Here is a 6000-nt window from a genome sequence, read left to right on the forward strand (position 1 = left end):
TAAGAATAATGTAGAATGTATTGGGGAGGTGGAGGAGACATTAAAGGCATTGAGGTTTAGCCCAATCAATTGGAATAGCAGGAATTAATTTTTTTTTCAAGACATTCGGCGTTACAAAGATATTGACTATGTTAAAGGGGTTGTGTAGCAATAGAGGGAGACGTTCAGAAAAGGCACATGTTGGCGGAGTGTTGGAACGAAGTTCTTCATCTAGCTTGGATGTTGACTGAGCCCCTGACCTGGAGGACACGGCACGGATGCGGACACCTGTATGCACAACAGACTGTGAGTAAAGCTTTGGAACTACATGCCCTGGTGTCCTCCAGTTATTCCTGCACCAACACACTCAGCACTGCTACATCTCTGTGCCTGGCACTACACTGTCCACGTCTCTTCACTACCTCTCCATCTACACTGCCCTGGGACTACAGTCCTACCTATGGAGGGCCACAACATCATTGCTGTACCACACCATCTGTCCCAGAGGATCTGTCTGCAGCGTTGGTTTAACATCTTCATTGCCGAACACCACAGGTGGCGTCACGAATCATTCACTCATAAACTTTAATCATCATCCACACGTTCAACATTTCCCTTTTACAATGGATGCCCAGGGCCACGGACCGGGTCACAGCTACCGTGACATCTCCCATTGAAACCAACGGGCCCGGTACCGGGTATCCCACCAGCCCTGGCGGGCGATCCAACTTGGCGGAAATACATAACAGAACAGGTTGTCCGAGCTTTTCACATAATCTCAGTGCATATCTAGGCTGCAGAATGCTGACAATAAGTAATTTACCTTCTGTGGCTAGTCTGCACGGTTTACAAGATATCATCTCTTGCTTCTAAGATAAACGTCCAGGGGGGGTGTTCTGGCATTGAAATGAGAACTTGTTGTTTCCTCCTCCCTCACTAGTTTCACTTTCCATAGATCACTGTTCAGCATGTGTCTAGGGGAGGAGCAGCTGGGTGGTCTGCTCGCAGCTAATCACAGTCATGCCATTAGTTAACATGCCTACATGCCTAACAGGATGTGCCCACACTTCTTAGGATTCCTCATTGGCTGAATCAAATCAAACTGGCTCATAGCATTATGGGAACTTCCGATTACGGTATTCGATATGCAAAAAGTATCGGAACTCAGTATCGGAATTCCGATACCGCGAATATCGTCCGATACCCGATATTTGCAGTATCGGAATGCTCAACACTAATACCGAGACATTCATGATAAAAAATCTGCTGCCATCTATCAGGATGATGAAGATGAAATAAGGGTGGACATTTCAGCAACCCAATGATCCCAAGCACACAATAAAACTCTCAATTAGTTTCAAAGGAAGAACATAAAACCCCTAGAATGGCCCAGCCAATCACCTGACCTGAATCCAATAGAAAAATTTTTGATGGAACTAAAGGTCAGAGCTCATAGGAGCCCAAGGAACCTTCAGGATTCAAAGAGTGTTTGTGTGGAAGAATGGGACAAAATCATACCTGTGCAATGCATGTGACTATTTCTCCATACAGGAGGCTGTTATGAATTGGTCACTGAGGAGGACAGCAAAAAGCCAAGTCCCAGAAAACCAGAGAGGTTGGTAACTATGCAGATTGCAGATCCCTGATCCTATCCACACAACTAGCAGTAGCAGTGGAGCGTTCCTACAATGATCTAGACGCCTCGTCTCCGCCGGAGGACTACATAAGCCTAAAGCAAGAAAAGGGGAAAACTAACTGCTCCAGAGCAGACCCCAAAGAAATAGACAGCCCCCACACATGTATTGACGGTGAAACAAGATGAAAACACAAACACAAGCAGGAAAATAGGCTGAGCAAACGATGGGGCCCAAACTAACTATAAAGGATAGGAAAGGAAAGACACTGTCTGCAATCTGCCAAAAACCCTACAAAAATAATGTCCAACACTTCTGATAACAAAATTAACACTGAAGTCACTAGACTTCTCCCACTATATCAGCACTCTGAAATATTCTGAGACAGAGCAAAAAAGAGGCCAATCTAATAAGGGACTAAAAAGCAAATTGGCAAATACAGATAAATGAGAGTGGAAATTCAGCACAGCCCCAGCCGGGGCTGGCTGAACACACAAAAAACTGAATAGACCAACAAAATCAAGTGTGAACATTAGCAAAAACACTTAGCTTTGAGAAGGCTGGAACAGAGCTGAAAACCAAGACCTGAGAAGCCAGAAGCAATCATCAGCACTGACTTAGGGCGTTGGCTGTCTTAAATCCAGTCTAAGATTCCTGAAGTCCAATCGTCATCCTCATTATCAGGTGGTGGATCACTACTGATTAAATCAGCCTCACTACCTCCTGTTACCACCAGAGGGAGTCTGGAAGGAGAACTCACTACTGGTGGACCAGAGAATGAACTCACAACAGGAGGCACCTTGAAGCTGTCATCACCAACTTTTGTATGAAATATTAAATACATTTCAGTTAGCGTGTTCAATTCATTTTCCCTGTGTCATTTCTCATTATTACTCATAACTTAATTTTTGGACAACTATAATTTAATTTCTTTGCCTGTGTCAATTGCATGGGTTGTTACAGACATCACATGAGAATTTAATGTCAATGGCACTTTTAGGAATATATTTACTTAGAAAATTGGTAACATGTTAAATATTCATTTCACCCACTATATACAGTAAAATATATATATTGTGAAGTAGCGACTGGTGTTATTTTCGAGGGTCACTATGTGTTCCCCAGGATGCACTCAGAAGCATTATTAGATCCGCTGGAGTGCCTTGTGGTCACAGCAGGATGCCTGGGAGTCACAAGGCAGAATAAAAGTAAGCATGAACCTGGTTAGGTTATGTGTTCAAGGATTTGTTCTGGAAAACCCAGTATGGGCTTTTATTTTTTAAACGGACTACAGGAAGGTAGTGGGTCTGTTCCATTTCCTCCAGGCTGGATTTTGCAAGTGAAGTGGCCCATTGCTACAGATTGCAGTTTAGAGAAAAAAAAACCCTGCAGGAGGGGTTTGGGTGTGTCAGTGTGAAGTTGGCAGCAAGCAGTGCTGTCGGCTCTGTAAAAGCTCAGCCTGTGTGAAGGAACACTGAGCCCAGCAAAGCGAACTCCGGGCACCCCTGTTATGAAAGGGTCACCGAGGAGGATAGCAGGCCCAGGCTAAGCCACAGAAAGCCAGAGAGGTTGGTATCTAAGTGGATCCTGTCCACACAACTAGCAGTAGCCGTGGAACGTACCTACGATGATTCTAGATGCCTCGACACAGCCGGAGAGCTGACTAAGCCTAAAGCAAGAAAGGGGAAATCTAAACTGCCCCAGAGCAGACCCCAAAGGAATAGATAGCCCCCAAACATATATTGTCGGTGAGACAAGATGAAAACCCAAACGCAGGCAGAAAAATAGACTGAGCAAACGATGGGGCCCACACTGACTAGACAGGACAGGAAAGGAAAGACACTGTCTGCAATCACGCAAAAAACCCTGCAAAAAGTCCAACACATCTGATGCACAAAAAACACTGAAGTCACACGACTTCGCCCCCACTATATCAGCATTCTGGTATATTCTGAAAGCAAAGCAAAAAAAGACCAATATAACAGGGGACAAAACAAACTGGCACATGTAGTAAAATATGGGTGGTGATTCAGCACAGCCCCAGCCGGAGCTGGCTGACCCGCACAAAGCAGAGATAGACAAAACCAGATCAAATGCAAACAGAATAGCAAATGAACCACTTAGCTGAACCATACAGGGAAATAACAGGAGACATCAGACCTCAGAAGGCACAGGAAGAAAATTACCAGCAGGAATAGAGGGAGTCAGCTGTCTTAAATCCCAATCAGAAACCCCAGATCTCCAATCGTCTTCCTCATTATCAGGTGGCAAGCCTCTGTCAATCAGATCAGCTCCACTATCTCCAGTAATCACCAGAGGGAGTCCAGAAAGAGAACTCGCAACCCCTCTGTCAATCTGACCAGCTCCGCTACCTTCAGTAATCACCAGAGGGAAGCCAGGGAGAGAATTCACAACAGTACCCCCCCTTGAGGAGGTCACCGAACCCTCATCCACACCACCAGGCCGGTTAGGATGGGCCCGGTGAAAAGCACAAACCAATCTTTCGGCATGAATGTCAGAAGCAGAAACCCAAGAATTATCCTCCTGGCCATAACCCTTCCATTTGACCAAGTACTGGAGTCTCCGTCTAGCCAAACAAGAATCCAATATTTTCTCTACCTCATACTCCAAATTACCTTTAACCAATACAGGGTCATGGGAACTACTGGCTCTACAAACCTCTTCAACAAGGATTTATGGAACACGTTATGAATCTTAAACGTAACTGGAAGAGCCAAACATAAAGAAACGGGATTAAGGATTTCCAAAATCTTATAAGGTCCAATGAATCTTGGCTTGAATTTTGGAGACGCAACCTTCATAGCAATATTCTATGAAGACAACCAAACCATATCACCCACTTTATACCGGGGACCAATGGTCCTATGCCGGTTAGAAAACCATTGGGCTTGTTCCTGAGAGTGGGACAACTTATCCACCACTTGGTCCTAAATCTGCTGCATTCTCTCTACCACAGAATCCACACTTGGGCAGGCCGAAGATTTCACCTGCCCTGAAGAAAATCGAGGCTGAAACCCAAAGTTACAGAAAACGAGCGACATCAAATTGGCAGAACTTGCCCTATTGTTTAGTGCAAATTCGGCCAAGGGCAAAAATGAGACCCAGTCATCCTGATCAGCAGATATGAAACATCTCAAATAGGATTCCAAAGTCTGGTTTGTTTTCTCAGTCTGCCCATTGGTCTGAGGATGAAATGCAGAGGAGAAAGATAACTGAATTTCCAGTTTGGAACAAAAAGCTCTCCAAAATCTGGAAACAAACTGGACTCCTCTGTCCGACACAATGTTCTCAGGAATCCCTTGCAACCGAACCACCTGTTGTAAAAACAAGGGCACCAACTCAGAAGAAGATGGCAACTTTGGGAGTGGTACAAGATGGACCATCTTAGAAAATCTATCACAGATCACACAAATATCAGTCATTCTCTGAGAGACCGCAAGATCAGAAATAAAATCCATTGAGATATGAGTCCATGGCCTCCTGGGCACCGGCAGGGGCATCAACAACCCACTAGAACGAGAACAGGGCTTGAACCGAGAACAAGTCCCACAGGACTGCACAAAATTCCTGACATCACGAGACAAGGCAGGCCACCAAAAAGACCGACTCACCAAATGTCTGGTACCAAAAATACTTGGATGACCAGCCAACGCAGAGCAATGAATTTCAGACATTACTCTTTTCCTCCACTGATCAGAGACATACAATTTTCCCATAGGGCAACATTCAGGTTTGTCCTCCTGAAATTCCTCCAGGGCACGTCTCAAATCGGATGAGATGGCGGAAAGAACTACACCCTCATTTAGAATGGTAGTAGGCTCGGTCACATCAAGAGAATCCGCAAAGAAACTCCTAGAAAGGGCGTCCGCCTTAACATTCTTAGTGCCTGGAAGAAAAGAGACCACAAAATTAAAACGCGTGAAAAACAAGGCCCACCTAGCCTGTCTAAGATTCAAGCGTTTGGCTGATTCAAGATAATTCAAATTCTTGTGGTCGGTGAGGACCACAACTTGATGTCTAGCTCCCTCCAACCAATGTCTCCACTCTTCAAATGCCCATTTCATGGACAACAATTCCCGATTCCCCACGTCATAGTTACGTTCAGATGGGTAGAATTTTCGAGAAAAGAAGGCACAGGGATTCATCTTAGAAGTCACCGGATCTCTTTGGGACAAAACGGCTCCTGCACAAATCTCAGAAGCATCTACCTCCACCTGAAATGGGAGTGAGGCATCAGGTTGCCGTAGAACCGGAGCAGAAGTGAATCTCCGCTTAAGCTCCTGAAATGCCGAACCTGCCTCTGGAGACCAATTTACCACATCAGCGCCCTTTTTGGTCAAATCTGTCAGTGGTTTAACAATACCAG

Source organism: Dendrobates tinctorius, unplaced genomic scaffold (assembly GCF_039654945.1).
Source record: "Dendrobates tinctorius isolate UK_male_01 unplaced genomic scaffold, ASM3965494v1 ptg000057l, whole genome shotgun sequence".
NCBI lineage: Eukaryota > Metazoa > Chordata > Amphibia > Anura > Dendrobatidae > Dendrobates > Dendrobates tinctorius.